Source organism: Mobula birostris, chromosome 14 (assembly GCF_030028105.1).
Source record: "Mobula birostris isolate sMobBir1 chromosome 14, sMobBir1.hap1, whole genome shotgun sequence".
NCBI lineage: Eukaryota > Metazoa > Chordata > Chondrichthyes > Myliobatiformes > Myliobatidae > Mobula > Mobula birostris.
Genome location: NC_092383.1, coordinates 69839162 through 69861300, shown reverse-complemented (window position 1 = coordinate 69861300; position 22139 = coordinate 69839162). Strand labels below are relative to the sequence as shown.

The 22139-nt window shown below is 40.2% G+C and overlaps 1 long non-coding RNA gene across 1 annotated transcript; it reads left to right on the top strand.

The window, feature by feature from the left end:
• Positions 1-1109: 1109 nt before the first annotated feature.
• On the top strand, positions 1110-2728 carry LOC140209515 (uncharacterized). Its single transcript, XR_011889006.1, has 3 exons — positions 1110-1189; positions 2431-2558; positions 2666-2728. It is a non-coding gene; the product is annotated as an uncharacterized lncRNA (long non-coding RNA).
• The last annotated feature ends 19411 nt before the right edge of the window (positions 2729-22139 follow it).

Genomic DNA, 22139 nt, shown 5'->3' with positions numbered 1-22139 from the left:
TTGAAGACTGAAGTGGCCAGAAAATGGCATGCAGGTTAGCCTTGTGGGGCAGGTCTGCCCTGGAACAAGGCTAAGTGGACCAGCCTGGTTGGATAGTGGATGATTATAGTAGGAAGATGGGGGATTCCAGGTCGAGTGGGGAGAAAGATGGAGGACCATGGATACTGAGAGTACATTCAGAGCTGAACAGCCAATAACATCTGTGAGCTTTTTCGTTGCCTTAAGTCTCTCCTTGGTCAGGTTGCAAGAGTAGTATCATACTGTCTGGGGCTCCCTATGATATGTTCTCCCAAGTCAACCTGGCTCAAGTTCCCTTTAAATGAGGAATGACAGCATCCATACAGCCTAAATTTGGACGACACATCAGAGTCACAAGGCTGATGTCCAATCAGATTTCAGAATCACCATGATTTGACCAAGAAATGAAAAGCAACCACCATTACCCTAGTAAAAATTAATACTCATTTGCACAGTGCTAGGCAGATGAATCGCTGGCCAATTGTTCTACACTGATTCTCAGGTTTGGAGCATTGCTCGCTGAACAGTTTTAGTTTTATTGGTCGCCTGTCTTCCTCCTCCTCCTTCTAAAGGCACTTTGTCCTGTTCTGTATGCTGCCTGCTAATTCTCCTAGTCATGTTCTATCCCAAGGGGAATACGCACTTAAGCATGCATGTCTGCTATCAATTGGTTTCAACAGAGGCTTTGAAGCCATCAAAAAGAGCACCAGCACCTGCTACACTATTCTCTACGGACTTTTGCTGCTTAAATCAATTCTAGAAAACAGCGAACGTACATTAAATTGCAGCAGTCAAAAGAAATCAAATATTGAAAGCATTGGACCGCAAACTGCAAATCTTGGAAACTTGGATGAATGGTCTCCGATCTGAAATGTTAGCTTTTTTTCTGTTTCACTAGATGCTGCCTGATCTGCTGAGTGTTTCCAGAATTCTTTGTATGAATGGATGATCCTTTTACATAACAGCTGTGGTGAGTGGTGAGTGCAATTTTTGTTTCATGAGGAATAGGTCAGATGAAATAAGTTTTGGATAGATCTGGCAAGGAAATTAGAGAAATGTAAGAAACAAATCGCATTCTTAATATCTGCAGGACCAGTAGGAAATCCATTCTTCCTGGGTTCCTGACTGGAAATTCAGGCTTGCTTCTTCCTGACTCCCTCCCATTCTTGAGGTAAGATCAAAACACCATTTTATGTCTGATCCAGAAGAGGCTGCCTGTCTTTTTAAAATCCTACAGGTTCTTCTTCTATCCTGTCTCTGCTATCCCTATCAGCCCAACAAGATAGTAATACTCCTGACCTCTTGCTCACTTCACCACTGACAGCTACGCCTTTCATGGTAATGGTTTCTACATATTTATGACAAGGGGTTTCAGTTACAAATTCTGAGATTCCACAGGATTTTGATAAACACCATTAGGAATAACGTGTACAGTTTTGAACCAGATACAAGAAAGAATATTGTCTTCAGATCAATACAGATAACTCAAGCCTTCCAGTTTACTATGTCAGTTAGCAAGGTTATGTCTGATCTGATATAAATTCAACTTCTCATTCCAGTTTAGCTGTAGTAACCTTTAACCCCTTTGCTTATGAAGAATGTATCGACCTTTTCCTCAAGAATACTCTGAGGCTTTCTTTCCATTCCACTCTGAGAAAGAGATTTCTAAAGTCCTCTGAACCTTTTACCTCATCTTGGTCCCTATTGGGAAATCCCTTATCTTTAAAATGTGATCTTTTGTTCAAGATTCTCCCATAAAAGGAAGCATCCATTCCCACATCCATTATATCAAGGATCCTCAGGGTGTGATAGATTTCAATGACTGGATTAAAAACTGTCCTGTGAAGAGAGGTCGAGGAAGACTGGTCCACACCCACTAGAATTCAGAGGAAGGGTGAAATACGATGTTATGAAAAGCTTTGACCAGCTGCTTCCCCAAGCAAGGAAACCTAGAACTTGTAGACACCATTTCAGGATATGGGAGTCAGCTATTTATAACCAAAATTGGGGAATTTTTCTTTACAAGCACCCTTGGAATTCTCCACAGATGCTCAGCAAGTGAATCTTTCCGACAATGTGGCCACTCGATGTGTCTCAGACAAGTGCAAAGGGACAAGTTCAGAAATGAGGATACATGGTAAAGCAGATTTCACAGGCCCTAAATTTATGTGTTAAACTCCGGTATTCTATTTGCCTCCCCTTTGTCTTCTAAATTATTCCTAAACCCCGTTTCTATTGTCTCCTTATATGGCCTGGTGTCAAATTTTGTTTGCTAATCCTCCTGTAAAGTGCCTAGGGACGGCTTGCTCCATTGATTTGTTTGAACTTGCTGCCAAGTACTTGTTGTGTATTTTCTATTTACTACAGTGCATCTTTGTTGATCAACTGTTAAATGTTTTTCTGCTTTACCAGGAGTGAGTCTACAGACAGCGTCTTCAACTGCACTCCATATGTCAGCCGTGCCTTTCCCCTGGGGCATTTCATTCTATTATCCATATATGGATATCCAGAGAGCTTCCCTCTGTATTTGCAGGCCTTGGGTAAGATACACAACTAACCAGCCTTAGCATTTGTTTCCATCAGTGATCTTCATAATACAAATAAAAGTCTATTTGTTGATGCTTTAACTTTTCTATTCCACCCGCAGCTTCCCCATGAATTTCCAGCTTGTACTCCAACGTTTGACCGGTCCTCCTCTCCCTCTTGCTGGCTGCTGTCAGAGGAAAATGCAAGAGTCTTGGGATCCACATTGCAAGGATTGATTGGCGAGGACGTGGACCTATGTTAGGGGATTCTGAGTTTCATGTTGCATGTTTTTTTGGATACTGCTCTTTTTTTGTTGCTCTTTTTAAATGGTTTGAGCGATGCATACTGATTGTTGGTGCAACTGTAACGATACCCAATTTCCCTCGGGATCAATAAAGTATGGCTGTGACTATGACTATGACTATGGCATACTGGGATGCTTCAGCAAAGAGTAGCCCTGCAACCTGTAGTGGGCTAGTGTTATGGCGCTGAACTGAACTAAACTGAATACTACTGAACTCCTGGTTTGACGTTTGATATTTGATGTGTTTGCTAGCTTTTTGCTGTTTGCGCTATTTGTTCTTTTTTCATACATTGGGTTTTGATATTTTCTTGACCATGTTCTATTGTGTTTCTTTGTTTTGTGGCTGCCTGTGCGAGGACAGATCTCAGAGTTATATTCTGTATGCATACTTTGATAATAAATGTAGTTTCAATCTTTAAATCTTTGAAACTTCCCCTCCTCTCACCTTTTTATTCAAGCTTCTTCCCTCTTCCTTTCCAGTCCTGGTGAAGGGTCTCAGACCAAAACGTCAGCTCCTTATTCCTCTCCATAGTTGCTGCCTGACCTACTGAGTCCTTCCCACGTTTTGTGTCTGTGCATGTACACACCTGCTAACATGACAGGTGGCATGACTCATTCAATTAGAATCATAGCATCCTGGCCCCAGTTATCTTAAGGCATAAACTTCCTTCATGCATCCAAAAAAGTTACATTAATGGGCATGGGTACTGAGAGGCAGGTCAGGTAAAATGACAGGACATTTCTGACCTGTTACTTTTCACACAGTTTCATATTATGCAGGCAATACAGTGACAATAAACTACAAAACCAACATCAAGGAGACTAAGCAACACACACAAAAATACTGGAGGAACTCAGCAGACCAAGCAGCATAGAAAAAGGTGTAGTTGACGTTTCAGGCTGAGACCCTTCATCAGGACTTCAAGGAGACTAAGCTGCCCCAGGAACAAAGATTCAAAGTACATTTATTATAGAAGTACGTATGCAGTATACAACCCAGAGGTTTATCTTCCCACCTACAGCCACGAAACAAAGAAACACCATGGATCCCTTTCAAAGAAACCATCAAGGAGACTAAGCTACCTAAGAAACAAAGATGCAAAGTGCATTTATTATAGAAGTACGTATGCAGTATACAACCACCATGGATCCCGTCGAAAGAAACCATCAAGCACCCAAAGCTCAAAAAAAGAACAAATCATGCAAACGGCAAAATACAAGCAAATACACATAGAATATTAAGCATTAAACCACTAAGTCATTGAATCAGTCCAGTTCAGTTTAGCTCAGTTCAGTTCAATTTAGCACTGTCATTCTGTAACTGCAGGCCACCGAGCCAGTCCGCCTCGATCAAAATCGCACAAAATAGTAATAAAAAAGGAGTAACCAGAAACACATAAAACATGAACTGCAGGGCCTCTACACGAGTCCTATTCACAAAATGTGTCGATCAAACCTTGCCCAAGACCCAAGACTCCAGCAGCAGTGAGTGAGAAGGAGATTGCCCAGCAATGAATAATACACAGCAGAAAATGCATTTAATATACTGGGATTTAAACCATGCATTTAAACCATAAAGCTTCTTTTAATTTGGTAAGATATACCATTTTGTTTCCAGTATCAAAAGGCAATTTTGAAGCCAATTCTTTTTGGAACATAAATGACCTGAATGTGATAACTTGCAGGCTTTGTCAAACAAAAAAAAAACATAGGATATATTTACCAAGTAATTATCGTAATCCAACTTGAATTAATTTGATCCGGATAAACTCTCTTAACAAAAGTCTATCTGAAACTTCCTTTTAAACAAATAATGAGAGGTATATACACTTAAGATTGAGGGTTGCCAGGGTGATTCTGACAGGTGGGAAGGATACAGTTCTTCGAACCACCTGGCCCACATCCTTCCTATTGCTTTCCCACAAAAAGGTGTGGAGAGGGAAAGTCACATAAGGTATTTGTCTTCACTTTCATTGTGCAATTTTAAATCCACGCCTTTATGGCTAGGAATTTGGCAGCTGCAAGGTGGAGAAATGCAGGCAGTTTTCAACTCAAAGTTGCAAATTATTTGTTATTTACTATGCATGTATTTAATCAAATATATATCTGAAATCAGAAAGAAATTTACATTAGAAGAGTATATAAAATATGCATTTATGAAAATGTTCAACAGCTTGCCTTCGTAATTACCTGTAGGGTGTAAATAATGACTAGTTTCCTATCTGAACTGTTAATTTCCTCCAGAATGGTGTCGCAAGTGTTAAAATAGTTCTCAGCGCTCAGGGCCAGGGTGGGAAGATCTCCATTGTGATTGCCATACAATAGCAGAAATATGTAAGAGGTGGGTGTTAGAAGGGGATAAGAACAGAATTAGTTGTAATAACCACTCCCTCTCTTCTAGGTCAAGGAGCCTGTGAATACTCACTATTAAAACTCATACGTAAATGATTAAAAATGAATAAAGACCAAAGAAAACACCTCCTTAAAAAGGCAGTGCTCTCAGGTACTACAGAAGACAATGATGGGAACATTCAGAAACATCAAAAAAGTACTTCCTTTTGCATGAATGTCAAACTCACATCTATGTAATTTTGCATCATAATTGTATGAGGCACTGTGTTATAAGTCTTTCCTGAACTGTGTACTTCTGCAAACTGTCTCTAATCTTCCATTCCACTCCAAGGTCCTTGAATTGATCATCACACATCAAAATCACCTCCTCTGCAACTTGACGAGTTGAATTTATCCAAATAAAAGCTGAGGTGTGATCAACTCATTGAGGGATCAGCAGTGGAGACGGTGAGCAGCTTTAAGTTCCTGGGTGTCCACATCTCTGAAAAGTTCCCTCAACTTTTATCCTGCGCCCAATATATTCATGCAATCACAAAAAAGGCATAATGGTGGCCATATTTCATTTGGAATTTGAGGAGAATTGGTGTGTCACCAAAGACACTCGCAAATTTCTACAGCTGTACCATGTAGAGCATTCTAACAGGATGCATCGCAATCTGGTATGGAGAGGCTACTGAACAGGTTTGGAAAAAGCTGCAGAAAGTTGTAAACTCAGCCAACTCCATCACAGGAACTCGTCTCCTGAGCATCAAGGACAATTTTGAAAGGTATTGGCTCAAAAAGGTGGCATCCATCATTAGGGATCCCCATTACTCAGAACATGCCCTCTTCTCATTACTACCATCAAGGAGGAGGTACAGGAACCTGAAGACACACACTCAACATTTCAGGAACAGCTTCTTCCCCTCCACCATCAGATTTATGAATGAACAATGGACCCATGAGCACAACTTCACTATTTTTTCTTCCTTTCTTTTTGCACTATTTACTTAACTTAATTTATATATATACTTTGTATTGAAATTTATAGCTTTTAATATTATGTATTGCAATGTACTACCGCCACAAAAAACAAACTTCATGACACATGCCAGTGATATTAAACCTGATTCTGATTCAATGTTTCCCATTGTGATGAAGACCTGATGGACATCAGAAAGGAGCTTTGTTGTGGTCAACTGTTCCATAGAAACCACCCTTGCTTCCACCAGTTCACCAAGAAGACACATTTCCACATCCACATGCTGTTATGCCAAAATGGGAAATAACCATGAGGCCCAACTCTAACGCATCTGATCTCCCACCTCACCATTGAGTCTATTAGTGGTTACGAATAGTGCAGAGGCAGAGCTGAGGCCCCATCTAATATCCCTCTGCCCCTACTCCATCCCTCCCCATCACCACCTGTTCCCAGTCTCAGAATAAGCAGCAGCATCAAGCATTTTTGATGAATCATTAACTTTCATCAAAAATATAGATTAAAGTTGTTTTTCTTTTCTTTATTTCACTTTAAATTTATCTTTTCTATTAGGTTATAGTAGATTAATCTATGTTAACTAAATTTACTACTTTCATTATTTTTATATTTTAAACATTTAAATTGCTCTGCATACCAGAGGACCAGAGGCATTTATAAAAAGTGAGATTAAATTAGTATATTATCATCTATATCAATGCAATAAAATTCCTTGTTTGCATGAAGCTTCTAGAGTAAACAGTTGACATGCTTACCGTAACAGGGTGGCAATTTAGCATAGTGGTTACTGTAATGCTGTTATAAATCCTAGGTTCAATTCCACTGCTGCCTGTAAGGCGTTTGTACATTTTTCACATGGTCCATTGCTTTCCGCTGGGTGCTCTGGATTCCTTCCAAATTCTGAAGACACGTGGGTTACATGCATGTATTAGGCCATGGCAAGCTAGTTAAATCAAAAGGTCCTGTTACTGTGCTGTAAATCTAAAATAAAGATAAGTATTTATATCAAATACAACAATAAATTCAAAGACAAACAGAGAAGAATAATGCAATGACTATATGCAAACTGAAGTGGTGCATGAAATAGTAAAGTGACAATAGTGGAATAACTGGGAGAGAAGGAGCACTGTATGAGAACATGGTAGCAGCATCAGGAATCTGGAGTGAAGGAGGTGAGTCTGACAGCAGTGGGGAAGAAGCTGAATATCCATGTTTTCAAGCTCTTGTATCTTCCTCCAGAAGGTAGAAGAGAGAGAGAGAGAGAGAGAGATGAGGAAAGCCAGGGTGGTAGGTATCCTTGATGAAACTACAAGCCTTCCTGAAGCAATGCATAATGAAGGTGAACTAGATGGAAGGAAGTGGTGAGTCTGTGAGGGATTATGACATCATCAAAGAGTTTGTTTTACTGTTTTTCTTTGTCTGTCAAAACACAGAGGAAACTTCATGAGCTTCTGAAGCCCCTGATAACCCTGATATTTTCGTTTTTGAGGCCGATATGAGAGTGTCCTTCAGGAGGTGAAGCCACAGAAAGCATTCAGCACAAATGGGGTACCTGGCCAAGTACTAAAGATCTGTGGTGATCAACTGGCTGGGTATTCACTGAGATCTTTAATCTCACCTGCTTCAAGTAGGCTTCAATTATACCAATGCCTAAGAAGAATATGGTAAACCTGCTTCAATGACTATTGTCCATTTGTACTTACATCCATAGTCATGAAGTGCTTTGTGAGGATGGTGATGAACTTATCAACTCGTTCTTGATAATCGACTTGAATCTGCTCCAATTTGCCTACTATCATATCAGGTCCAGAGCAGATGGCATCTCATTGACTTTTCACTCAACCCTGCAACAACTGGGCATGGAATATGCATATGTCAGGATGCTGTTTAACAATTACAGCTTAGCATTCAATACTATAATCCTTTCAAAACTAATCAATAAGTTTCCAGACCTTGGCTTCAATATCTCTTTGGGCAATTGGATCTTCAATTTCCTAACTTGCGGACCTCAGTCGGTTTGGATAGGCAACAACATCTCCTCCACAATCTCCAGCATCACAGGTGCACCAGAGGTCCGTGTTCTTAGACCCCTGCTCTACTCATTTTATACTTATGACTGTGAGGCTAAGCACAGCTCCAATACCATATTTACATTTGCTGTTGATACCACTGTCATTGACTGAATCATAGCTGGTGACGAATCAGCATATAGGAGGGAAATTGAAAATCTGGCTGAGTGGTGCCATAAAAACAACGTCTCACTTAATGTCAGCAAGAACAAGAAGCTGCTAATTGACTTCAGAAGGAGGAAACCAGAGGTCCATGAGCCAGTTTTTATGAGGGGATCGGAGGTGGAGAGGATCCTTGTTAACATTTCAGAGGATCAGTCCTGGCTCTAGCATTTAAGTTCCATTATGAAGAAAGCACAGCAGTACCTCAACTTCCTTAGAAGTTTGCAAAGATTTGACATGACATGTAAAGCTTTGACAAACTTCTATAGATGTGTGGTAAAGAATATACTGTCTGGTTGCATCACGGCCCGGTTTGGAAACACCAATTCCCTTGAAAAGAAAATCCTACAAACAGTAATGGATATGGCCCAGTCCTTCACAGGCAATGCCCTCCCCACCATTAATCACATCGACACAGAGCGCTGTCGCAGGGAGCCAACATCCATCATCAGGGACCCCCACCACACAGGCCATGCTCTCTTCTTGCTGCTGCCATCAGGAAGGAGGTACAGGAGCCTCAGGACCCACACCACCAGGTTGAGGCACAGTTATTACCCCTTAACCATGAGGCTCTTGAACTAGAGGGGATAACTTTACTCACCCCATCACTGAATGTTGCCACAACCTATGGACTTACACTCGATAACTCTTCATATCATGTTCACAATATTTATGAGTTATTTATTACATATAACAATAATTATTATTTTGTTTTCATTTTTATTTACACAGTTTGTTGTCATTTGCACATTGGTTGCTCATCTGTCCTGCTTGGTGTGGTCTTTCATCGATTCTACTGTGATTCTTGGACTTACTGTCTATGCTTGCAAGAAAACGAATCAGAGTTGTATTTGGTGACATATGTATTGTACTTCCCTCCAAGCTCATAATCTTCTATGGTCCTTGAAGACTGGCATCAATTTAACTCTTCATTGCCCTCTAGTCTTGGATTTCCGCAAATCACTATCTTCCACTTGACAGCTGTGCTTTGAGCTGCTAAGAACCCGCTCTGAAATGCCCTCTTTAACCACCACAGGTCCTTCTCTTCTGTTAAGACTCACAAGTTTATCTACTCTTTGCTGATGAACAGTTAACATAAAACTTTAGGATCAGCTTAGATTTTTTGTATTGAATGGAAGCGTTACCTTTGATGTGTTTGTGGATTTTTCGCACTACAAGTAAATACAGCAGCCGCAAGGCATTGTTATAAATATTACTGAATTAACTGATTTACAAATTTTGATGGATTTTATGCTGATAATTCACAAGATTATACACTCTAGTGATAAATTAAAGATCCTGAAAATCATGCATTGCAGTTACATTACTTAATAAAACGCTACTGATGAACCCAATCACTGCTTACATCTCCGATGCTGTTCAGACTTGAATAGGAACAAAAGAAAGAAAACATGCAGACATTTGTGTCTTGTTGCCCTGCGAGGAGGGGTAATTGCTGCAACAGTGACCGTTACATTAAATACTTGAGCTTTAAAACTAGTGCTATTGGCTGCAGTTTTATACAGTCAAACATTCATAACAACATTAAAAACAGAGCAGGAATGGGTCATTCAACTCCCGCCATGCCTGCTTTGCAATTTAATATGATAATAGCTGATCTTTTACCCTACTGACACTTTCCTATACTAATCCCACACTCCTTGATTCTTAATATTCAAAAGCTAGATTTATCTCTGTCTTGAATATACTCAGTGACTCTGCCTATACTCTTGTCCTGGGTAGAAATTCCCAAATATTCACGATACTCTAGAAAAAAGTTGAAAGCTCAAAGTTAAAGTAAATTTACTATCAATGTACATATACAGGGTATGTCACAAAATGCAACCTAGAGATTTAATTTCTTGCAGGTATTCACAGTAGAACAAAGACAATGGAATCAATGAAGGACTACACTCAAAGAAAGACCGACAAATGGTGTAAATATAGAAAGATGCAAGTAATGATAAATAAATAAATAGATGAATAAATACACAAAGAAATAAGTAAATAAATAGACACACAGTTAGGTAGATAGAGAGATAAATAAATAAATGAGAACATGCATTATAAAGTCCTGGAAAGTGAGTACAAAGGTTTTGTTCAATTATCAGTTCAGTATTATGCTGAGAGAAGCTATTCATGTTGGTTCAAGAGCCTGACAATTGAAGCATCTGAAACTGTTAAAAGTGTTCCTGAACCTGCTGGTTTGGGAGCTAAGGCTCCTATACCTTTTTCCTGATGGTAGCAGTGGGAAGAGAGCATGGCCTTGATTGTGGGGGTGTGGGGTGGGGTTCATTGATGATGGATGATGGATGCTCTTTGTAGATGTGCTCAATGGCGAGGGATGGACTGGGCTGTATCCATCACTTTTTGTAGGTTTTCCCATTGTTGGGCATTGGTGTGTCCATACCAGACTGTGATGCAGCCAGTCAGAACACTTTCCAATGTGCAATTATAGAAGCTTGTAGATTTTTAGTGAACATGCCAAATCTCCACAAACTTCGAAGAAAGAGATTTCTTTTCAACCTAGTGCTGATAAGCCAACTCCTTATTTTAAACTGTGATCCTGCTTTTTTGACACACAACATACAGCTGAATCGTTATCCTTTCAAGCTCTCTGAGGATTTGACTTTTTCAGAGCTCACTTCTCATTCTTCTAAGCTGAAGAAAGAGTCTCCACACTCTGATTAATCCCATCTCATCGACCATCTCTGAATCAATCCAGTGAAGATTCACTGAACTCCCTCTTTTGCAAAAAATTATCCTTTCTTTGGAGGAGAAATCAAAGTTGTACAAAAAAAAAATCCAGATGTGACCTCACCTGATCTCATTTGGTTTCAGTAAGTTATCTTTGTTCTTGAACTCAAATGCACTTGCAATTGTTCTCAGTTGCTTTCACACTCATCATGTTCTCATTTTTCTACGTCACTGACTGTAACCATAAAATAACTCTGATTGATTTGTCAAATGTGATGTCCTTTCTTAAGTCCACATTAATTTTTCTCAATGCTTTATTAATTTATAAATGCCCTCTTACTACCTCCTTAATAATAGATTCTAATATTTCCCTATTGTAATTGTCAGACTAACCTGCTGATTAACTTTCAGTGATTCATAATCAAGTACACCAGGCCCCTCTGAATGATAGCTTTCAATCAGTCATGTGTAAGAAATACTCGGCCTTTCTATTTTTTTCTCTACTAAATTGGATGACTTATCCAGCTGCATCATATTTAATATGCTATGTCTTTGCCTGTTTGTTTAACCTATCTATATCCCTTCATGCATACACTGCTACCCATCTTAGAAAATCAGTGAACATTGAACTACCCCTCATGCAAATCATTAATATAGTTTGTGAAGAGTTGAAGTTGCCACACTGATTCCTGGGGCATCCTATTAGTCACAGTTTCCCGTAAGTAAAAATAACATTTTATTCCTGATCTCTATTTTCTGTCCATTAAAAAATCTCAATCCATGCCAAAATATTTCCCCCCAATTGAATGGTTTAATAGTTTAACTGATCCCTTGCCTGACACCTCATTGAAAGCTTCTGAATGTCCAAATAGAGCAGATAATCTTGTTCTTTTTTTATTCCGTTAGAAACAACTGTTATCCAAAAAATTCTGAGTGCCCATCTACTACATCCTTAATAGTAGATTCCAACATCTCCCCTTCTTAAGCTATCTGATTTCTAGTTCTTTTTCAAAGTCTATTTGTTCCGATCCTGTGTCTAAGAACCATTCTGGAATCCACAGAAGTTTGATCTGTGAATGACTTCCATTGCTCCCATTATATCAATTGTGAACCTTTTCAAAACCTTGAGTTGTAGATCATCAGATTGTGGAGTTTAATTGGATTTCAATCCTATTGAAGCTTAGAATGCTATTCTTTCCTACTGTTAATATTAGCAGCCTCATATTCATGCTAGTTTCATTATTCACCACTATTTTGGATACGTTTTCCATGAAGAAACAAATGTTTAATTTCTCTGCCATGTCTTTATTCCCTAATTTTTCTGATTTTTGTCTGTAAAGATCCACACAAACCTTTACTATACTTTTTTTCACATCAGTAGAAGCTTTGATGGTCTGGTACAGTCTCAGTAGCTGCGCATCACATTTTACGTAGCATCTCCTTATCAATTTTGTGGCCTTCCTTCCATTGCTACATTCTGAAACTTACCCAATTTTCAGGCTTGCTAACTTATTTTTTTAGTAACAGCACAACACTTTTCCCTTGATCTAATACTTTTAACCTCGTGCCAAGATGAGGCCACCCTCAGGGTGAAGGAGCAGCACCTTTTATTCCATCTGGGCAGTCTCTAACCTGACGGCATGAATATTGATTTCTCCTTCCAGTTAAAAAAAAATCTCTTCCCCCATCCCCCTCCTCCTATTCCTCACTCTGGCCTCTTACCTCTTGTCCTGCCTATCGCCTCCTCCTGGGTTCCTTCCTCTTTCGCTTTCTCCTATGGTCCACTCTCCTCTCCTATCAGATTCCTCCAGCTCCTTATCTTCCAACCCACCTGGCTTCACTTATAGGCTTCTGGCTATCCTCCTTTCTCTCCCCAAACCTTTCTGTTCTGGCATTTTACCCTTTCCTTTTCAGTCAGGAAGAAGGGTCTCAGCCCAAAATGGCGACTATTTATTCACGTCCATAGATGCTGCCCTGACCTGCTGAGTTCCTCTGGCATTTTGTGTGTGTTGCTTTAACTTCTCTTGTTCTTACAAACTACGTATTGGATTTATTTTAAAGATTAGCCATTGTTCATTTACAAGGATGCCTTTTAAAGTAATTCCCCAAACTACAGTTTCCACTCACTCCTCATACCTTCATAAATTGTTTTGCGTAGGTTTTAGAAACTGTTTTCAGATTAGACTGTATCTTAATCTTTGTATTAAAGCTCTATCTTATCATGACTGCTCTGCCCCAAAAGACCCTCAACTGCCAGGTTGTTAATTGATCTTTTCTCATCACACAAACCCAGATTTAAAACAGCCATCACTCTTGTTGGTTCCTCAACGTATTGATCTAGAAAACTAATTCCCTGATCCTCCAGAAATCTCAACTCCAAAGTATTACAGCTAATTTAAATCACCTGGTCTATCATAGATTTATGAACCTTATAATAAATGTATTGCCCTTGTTACATGTGTCTCTGATTTACACACGTACTTCAATATCACCACTACTTTGTTTGTGAGGTCCTGTCATTAATTCCTACCAATGTTTCTTCATCTTGCTGTTTCTTTGCTCCACCCAATCTAATTATAATGCTGATTTTTGAGGGTAGATCTTGTTCTTTGCTGCCTTTGAGCTACCCTTTAATGCCTCTACCTCTTTACCATTTTACCTTCCTCTTTGAAAAGTGTCTTGGAATATTTCAATCTCTTCCATGGAACTTTGCACGCCACATCTCTGTCTTGACCATACCTTTGCATTTATTTCTTCCATTAATTCAGCTATAAATAGAATAAGGTAGATGATTTTATACTGAAGTTAGAGACAGGCAGGTATGATTTTATAGGCATCACTGACTAATGGCTGAAAAAAAGATTATAGTTGGGAGTTTAATGTCCAAGGACACACATTGTATGCCAATAAAAAGCTGGGACCCATTAAGGTGCCCATAACTACCCCTTGAGTCTGGACAAAGTAGGAGGAGCTAAAGGAGAAATTATTGAGGGTGAGGACCAGTTCTGCCAGATGGAGGTGGGTGGTGTTAAAGGGGAACTGAGTGGGACTTTTGTTGAGAAAGAATCAGAGCTATTTAAGGCCTTGAATTTTCTGATGATTCAGAGAGGGGTCCTTTTCAAAGGGTAGGGAAGAGAGTTATCTGAGAGTTTCTGCTTGCCCTCAGAAAGGTAAAGGCCACTCTACAACAGCACCCCCTTTGTCTGCAGGTTTAATGGTAAGGTTGGGATTGGTGGGAAGAGAGGAGAGAGCAGTGCATTCAGAGGAGTAAGTCTTATGGAGGAGTGAGGAGTGCTGAAGTTGAGCCAGTTAATGTCTTGTCAATAATTAGAGATGAAAAGATCCAGAGCAGGCAGTGAACCAGAGTGGGATGTCCAAGAAGAGGAGGAGGGTTGGAGACTGGAGAATGGGTCATCAGAGTGGGTTGGGAATTTTGTCAAAGAAATGGACTTGGAGGTGGAGGCGATGGAAGGAAAGTTCATTATCGTGACTGGCATGGAGCTCTCACTGACGTGCAGGTGAAGGGGGACAAAGCTATTCAGAGAAGGGAAGGTCGGAACGAATGGTGAAGACATAGCAGAGTTTAGAGCTGGGATCAGAGGGGGGAGAAGAGATGGTGGCATCAGAGAGGGTAGGATAAGGGTGCTTATGGAATGTAAGGTGGGAGGAGTCTGAGGACCCAAGGGGTGACGGGGAATCCTGAGGAACCTGGGACTGGAGATTGGTGGTAGAGGTGGGGTCACTTTGAGGACTAGTAGCAGCGAGAAAGATCTCAGCCTGCAGGTGCTGGTGGCCCAGGTCCAGGTTGGAGCTGAAGCTAGAGTTTGTATAATTCTTAATTTAAGGTCAAGGAACCCTTAGAAGACAGATCATATGATAGAATTCATGCTGCAGTTTGAGAGATAGAAGATAAAGTCAGATGTATCAGTACTACAGTGGAGTAAAGGGAATCAGAGAGGCATGAGAGAGGAGTTGGCAATGTTGATTGGAAAGGAACACTATCAGGGATGACGGCAGAACAAAAATGGCTAGAATTCCTGGGAGCAATTCGGAGGTCATCGTTGTTAGGTCGCGTCTGGAATTTCCAGTTGGTGGACGATTTCCCTCCACACCACTCTGGCTTTTTGGGAAACCATATACCTGGCAGGTTACAGCAGTGGTTTGCCTTTGCCTTCTGCCCGGCGGGTTTAAAGAGATCACCACCTCTTGCAGTGGATGACCAGGACGTCTAAGTGCCTCGTTGTGCTCTTAGAGCTCCACAAACGCCTGCTGGCCTGCTGTCTTGACCGTTGGACCATTAATTGGTCTCTTCCACTCAATCCCCCATGACCAGACTTCACATGCTGGGATAGACAGATCCCCTACCTCACCAAGGGGCAAAGACCCATCGGCTACCCTCACCTGGTTTGGCCCGTCTGCCAAGACGGTTTACCAGGATGTGGCCGCTCGCGTGCTACAGTTACTTGGAGCCACAGGTGAGAGCTGAGCACCAGGTGGGGACCAAAGTTGGACGAGCTGCCCTGAAAGGGGCACGGCAAGTCCCCCACCAGAGGTGTAACCCCTCCCTTGACACCCCATACAGTAGGCACAGGATAAATACACCCCAAAGATAAAGAAGTATCCTAAAGGGAGGATGAGGCAACCGTGGCTGACAAAAGAAGTCAGAGACAGCATAAAACCAAAAGAGAGAGCATATAATATAGCAAAAAGTGATGGAAGTTGGAGGATTGGGAAGCTTTTAAAAAGCATAGAAGGCAACTACAATGCCATAAGGACAGAAAAGATGAAACATGAAGGTACTCTGCACAGGAAATGTACATTAGCCAATAATGTAAAAGAAGATACCAAAAAATTTTTTTCAGATACTGTATATAAAGAGCAAAAGAGAGTCAAGAGTAGATATCAGACCACTGGAAAGTGACATTGGAGAGGTAGTAATGAGGGATAAAGAAATGACAGATGAACTTAAGTATTTTGCATCAGTCTTTACTGTTGAAGACACTACCAGTCTGACAGAAATTTGAGAGTTTTAGGGGTAGAAGAGAATACAGCTGCTATCATTAAGAAAAGGCGCTTGGGAAGCTGAAAGGTCTAGGGGTCAATAAATCACCTGGACCAGACAGGCTACACCTCAGGATTCTGAAAGAGGCAGTTGTAGAGATTGTGGAGACAATCTTTCAAGAATCACTAGATTATGGAATTGTTCCAGAGGATTGAAAACTGCAAACGTCACTCCACTCTTTAAGAAGGGAGGGAGGCAGAAGAAAGGAAATTATAGGCTAGTTAGCCTGAATCAGTGGTAGTGTAGATGCTGGAGTCCATAATCAAGGATGAGGTTTCAGGGTACTTGGAGGAACATCATAAAATAGGCCAAGGTCAGCATGGTTTTCCTAAGGGGAAATCTTGCCGAACAAATCTGTTGAAACTCTTTGAGGAAACAGGCAGGACAGACAAAGGAGAGTCAGTGGATGTTGTTCACTTGGACTTTCAGAAAGCCTTTGACAAGGTGCCGCACATGGGGCTGCTTAACAAGATGGTATTACAGGAAAGATACTGACATAGATAGAAGATTGGATGATTGGCTGAAGGCAAAGAGTGGGACTATTTCAGCTGGCTACCAGTGAGAAGAGGCTGGTTGGTGATCACTCCTTTTCACATTATATGTCAATGATTTGAATGATGTTATTGATGGTTTTGTAGCCAAGGAGGAATCAGGGAATCGGCGGAAGGACTTAGACAGTTTGGAATAATGGGCAAAGAAGTGTTAAATGGAATATAGTGTAGGGAAGTTTATGGTCATGCTCTTTCATAGAAGGAATATAGGTGTAGATTATTTTCTAAGTGGGGAGAAATGCAAAGGAACTTTGGCATCCTTCAGCCAGATTCCCTAAAGGGTAACTTTCAGGTTAAGTTGCTGGTAGGAAAGGTAAATGCAATGTTCATATTCATTTTGAGAGGATTAGGATATATAAGAGTAAAGATGTAATGCTGAGGCTTTATAAGCCATTGTTCAGACTTCACCTGGAGTATTGTGAACTGTTGTGGGCCCCTTATCTAAGAAAAGATGTGCTGCCCTGGAAAGGGTCCAGAGCAGGGTCAAAAGAATGACTCTAGGAATGAAAGAGATAATGTATGAGGAACATTTGACAGCACTGGGTCTGTACTCACTAGAGTTTGGAAGAATGAAGGGAGATCTCATTGAAACCTATCAAATATTCAAATATGGAGTGGATATGATGTTGATGTTTCCTAGAGTGGTGGAGTCTAGGATCAGAGGACACAGCCTCAGAATAGATTGACATCCATTTAGAATGGAGACAAGAAGGAATCTCTTTATCCGGAGAGTAGTGAATCTGAAATTCTTTGCCATGGACGGCTATGAAGGCCAAGCCACTGGGTATCTTTAAAGCTGAGATCGCCAGGTTCTTGATTAGTCAGGACATCAAAGATAATGGGGAGAAGGCAGGAGGGTAGGATTGAGAGGGATAATAAATCAGCCATGATGGAATGGTGGAGCAAATTCAATGGGCTAAATGGCCTAATTCTGCTCCTATGTCTTATGGCTTTATAAGTATACACGTTGAATCATAAGATTTTCAAACAATTGGCTTACCTGAATAATCCATAATGTTTGAGTGCTGTCTTTGGAAAATTTCCCTTCAGTTGTCTTGCTTACACTTTACAGAAGGCCATTTTGTGAAGCTGAGGGCATTACAGACTGGTGTCCATGCAGAAAGGAAAGTGGTACTAATTTTTTTAATCTTATAGATTCTGCACAGGAGAGGGTTTAATATAAACATGCCAGTTCTCTTTCTGTGTTTATACTGTAGAGCAGGTGAGTTTACATATCACTATAACATCCAACTGAGCTATTATACAAGCCTTTTTGTAAATTCTATAATTGCCTCCTGAGTTTTCAAAGGGCCGGGATAGAACTTTACTTCACAAAAAGCCTGTTCAATAATATCAATGTAGCTTGTATTACACTATTCCATTCCTTTTATATTATCTTTAGAAGCCCTCGGGCCTTACTTTTTTGACAAACTGTTTTTCATTCTTAAGCAAGAGCATGCTGTGTTTTGGTGGAATCTTTGTCACACAGAATTTGGAACAGAGGGTAATTGACTGAAACAGTGCACAGTATGGCAGCAGCTTATTTCAACTCCTTTGTGTTTACTCTTTCTTACAATTTTGGTTTGGGGTATATTGCCTGCATTTTGGTCTTCTGTTTGAATTAGTCATTCAGTATCAAGGTCAGCTGGACTGTCATGTGTGCATGCTCCAAGAATTGCAATTTTCACTTTATACTCCTGCCGCTTTATTAGGTGCAAGATGTACAGAACATTCACTGAGTAAATGTTTTTTTTAATCACTAATTTTTTATTGCAACACCAACAAATTACATTCAATACAACCAGTTGCTGATTACATTATGACTGTTTAACCTAGCCACTCCCCAACCTTCATCACCATCCCCCCCTCCACCCCTCATCCTCTTCCTCATCCCCACCCCCCTCTCCACAGCTGCCCCTCCTCTCCACCCCTCGCTCCCCACCCATCCCTCTCCCCTCCACCAACCAACTGAATAGTTGTGCATACACAGACAGAGCATTCCTATTTTAACAGAAGATCTTTTAAGTTAGATATCAAATTTGTCCACATTAAGATTGTGTTTGGTCATGCATCATTTACTCTTGCTGACGATAGTTCCAGGTAAGAAATGTCCAAAAAGCTCTGAAGCCAGTGAGTGCTTGAAATATCCTGGGGAGGTTTCCAATGCTGAACTACAATCTTCTTAGCTGCAGTCAGGCCTGCCAGCCAGACTTCGCGTGCTTTTTCACTGAGTAGATGTTCATGGTTTTCTTCTGCTGCCATAGCCCACTTACTTCAAGGTTTGTCATGTTGTGCATTCAGAGATGTCCTTCTGCACATCATTGATGTATGGTATGCTTTTAGAGTCAGCTTGAACCAATCTGGTCATTCTCCTCTGACCTCTCTCTCTCACCACAGAACTATCACTCACTGGATTTTTTATTTGTTTATCACATTTTCTGTAAACTCTAGAGATTGTTGTGTGCAGAAAAATCCCAGGAGATCAATAGTGTCTGAGATACTCAAGCTATCCCCTCTGACACCAACAATCATTCCACTGGCATGGTCACAAAGATGATATTTCTTCCGTATTCTGATGTTTGAATCTCTTGACCACTTCTGCCTCCTTTCATGTATTGAGTTTCTGCCACATGATTGGCTGCCTAGATATTTGCATTAATGAGCAGGTGTACAGGCCCGCCTAATTAAGTGACCACTGAGAGTATTTGTAAGCAACTTTCCCCACTTTCACTTCCTCTTACTCAGTTTCCTTTCCAGATGCTGCTGGAGAGCTCAGTGCACAGCATGGGGCGTAGCACTTCACAGCAACTCCTCTTTACCAAGTTGTCAGATGTCAAGAGCATGGCATTGACCAAGCATGCTGTGCAAGGTGTATGGAACTTGTTGAGAACTTCATGTTTATTTTTTCTTTAGTTACAGATTTTGCTGTGTGAATCAGAGGCTGGAAAAACTCCAAGCTCCTATTCCATTCCATCCTCTGCTGTTAATGCCAATGCACGTATCTATGCACATAGACAAAAGAAAGTCGCGGGTACATGACTCTTACAAAACCAGTGCAGATTGAGCCTTACCAAACCGACGTTCAGGTCTCCAATCCTACTGATTTATGATACTGAGGACACTGAACAAACCATAGGCGCCTGATGGGATTGATGGGGGTTAGAACTGATCTTTCTCTGGTTCACAACATCAAGCTGTTTAATGCAAACCCTAATATAGAAGGATTTAGAGGAAGAGAGATGTGGCCATCACCGCTCAGTTTGAGTATGCAATGTAGCCTATCAGAGATAAAATGACAGGGTGACCTGAATTCTCAAGGGAGAAAATTAATGGTTTCTGTGGTGTTGTGGTTATCACATTCGCTTTGCATGTGAAAGGTATCTAGTTCAGTCCTGGGCAAAAAAAAATACTGTTCATTTATTGGGCACCACATTAGCATAGTAGTTAGTGTAATGCTATTACACTGCCAGAGATCCAGGTTCAATTCTGCTGCAGTCTGTAAGGAGTTTCTACATTCCACATTCTCCGTTGGAGTTCTCTGGATGCTCCAGTTTCCTCCTACATTCCAAGGACATAGAGGTTGTAGATTAATTGGTCCTTGGATGTAATTTGGCAGTTGGACCAGAGGAACCTGTTACAGTGCCGTGTCTTTAAATAAATATATTTTTTTAAAAACCAGTGTACAAGCAATCTCCTGTTACCAAGGTAACAACAAATTTAAATATGCAAAATGACTTTACTCACAGCACTTTCATTTATTTTAATTGGTTGAGGTAATCATAATGTCAAGCTTTTAGAAAACCAGAATATATTAAAATAACATACAAAGCAAACAATTCTAAATGCATTATTTTATGTAAACATAGGCCAGGGCATTGATAGCTCATTCTCGACTACGTGTTGGAAACTTTACCAAGTATTGGGAACTTACAAATATTTCCTCCATTTAACAAGTTTTGAAAACCCACAAATATTTTCTCATTGCTAACAAAGATATTCCTTCCAGGTCTGATGAAAAACAATTTTCTGTCCAGCTCCATCCACTGGAGTTAAGAAACTGCACCTTTATAGCAATTTTTTCCCAGAACAAACAAGATGCATGAATGAAAAGTTAACTCATTTTCTTTTTCCATAGATGCCATCAAGATATGTGCAACAGCTTCTGCTATTACTTTAGATTTCCAATATCCCCAGTTTCATACATAAGCAGTAAATAAAACATATGAGATCTCTTTATTTAAGACATGTATGTAACACAATTATCTTAATTTTAAGGAGCTTCACATGAGCATAGTGGTTTGCACAATGCTTTACATAATCAGCGACCTGGGATCCATTCCCACCACTGCCTGTAAGGAGTTTGTACGTCTCCCCGAGACTGCGTGGGTTTCCTCTGTGTGCTCCGGTTTCCTCCCACAGTCATGTTGTCAGGTTAATTGGTCATTGTGTAAATTGTCCCGTGATTAGGGAAGGGTTAAATCAGGGGTTGTTGGACAGCACGGCTTGAGGGGCTGAAAGGGCCTGTTCCATGCTGTATCCCAATAAAATATAAAATAAGACCATATTAACTATGGAGGGCCATCCAAATGCATGATGAGGTAGAAGGTCTGAAGCTCTTCTCAAATTGAAGGAAGAGAATTAGGGAGGTATCCATAGTCATAGTCATAGTCATACTTTATTGATCCTGAGGGAAATTGGGTTTCGTTACAGTTGCACCAACCAAGAATGGAGTATAAATATAACAATATAAAACCATAAATAATTAAATAATAATATGTAAATTATGCCAGGAAATAAGTCCAGGACCAGCCTATTGGCTTATCCAAAAAGTGGATAAGACAGCTGAGGTTCTTCAGAGCTAAGGGTAGGTCAGAGATGTAAATGAGGAGGAGGTGGCCAATAGTGAACATTTGGAGCTGGATGAATCATTTAATCAAGATATGTTAAAAGCAGCGATGACTGCGTTTGTGCCCAAAGTTCAAAGTAAATTTAGTATCAAGGTACATATATGTCACCATATACAACCCTGAGATTTTTTTTCTTATGGGCATACTCAGTAGATCAAAGAATCATACTAGAATCAATGGAAGACCACACCCAACAAGATGGACAAACAGCCAATTGGCAAAAGACAACAGTCTATGCAAATACATAGGAAAAAGAGAAATAATAATAATAAATAATCAAGCAATAAATACTGAGAACATAAGACGAAGAGTCCTTGAAAGTGAGTTCATTGTGAACAAATTTCATGCAGATTATAGCAGATTGGTTCTAACTGAGCACACTTTGGATTGAATATCCTTCACAGCCTGTTGAATAGACGTTAATTTCAATTTGTTTGCAGGTAATTGTAAAAATAACAGTTGGCTAAGAAAGGGAAAATTATCTGCAAAATTAATTAGATATATAAACAGCATTT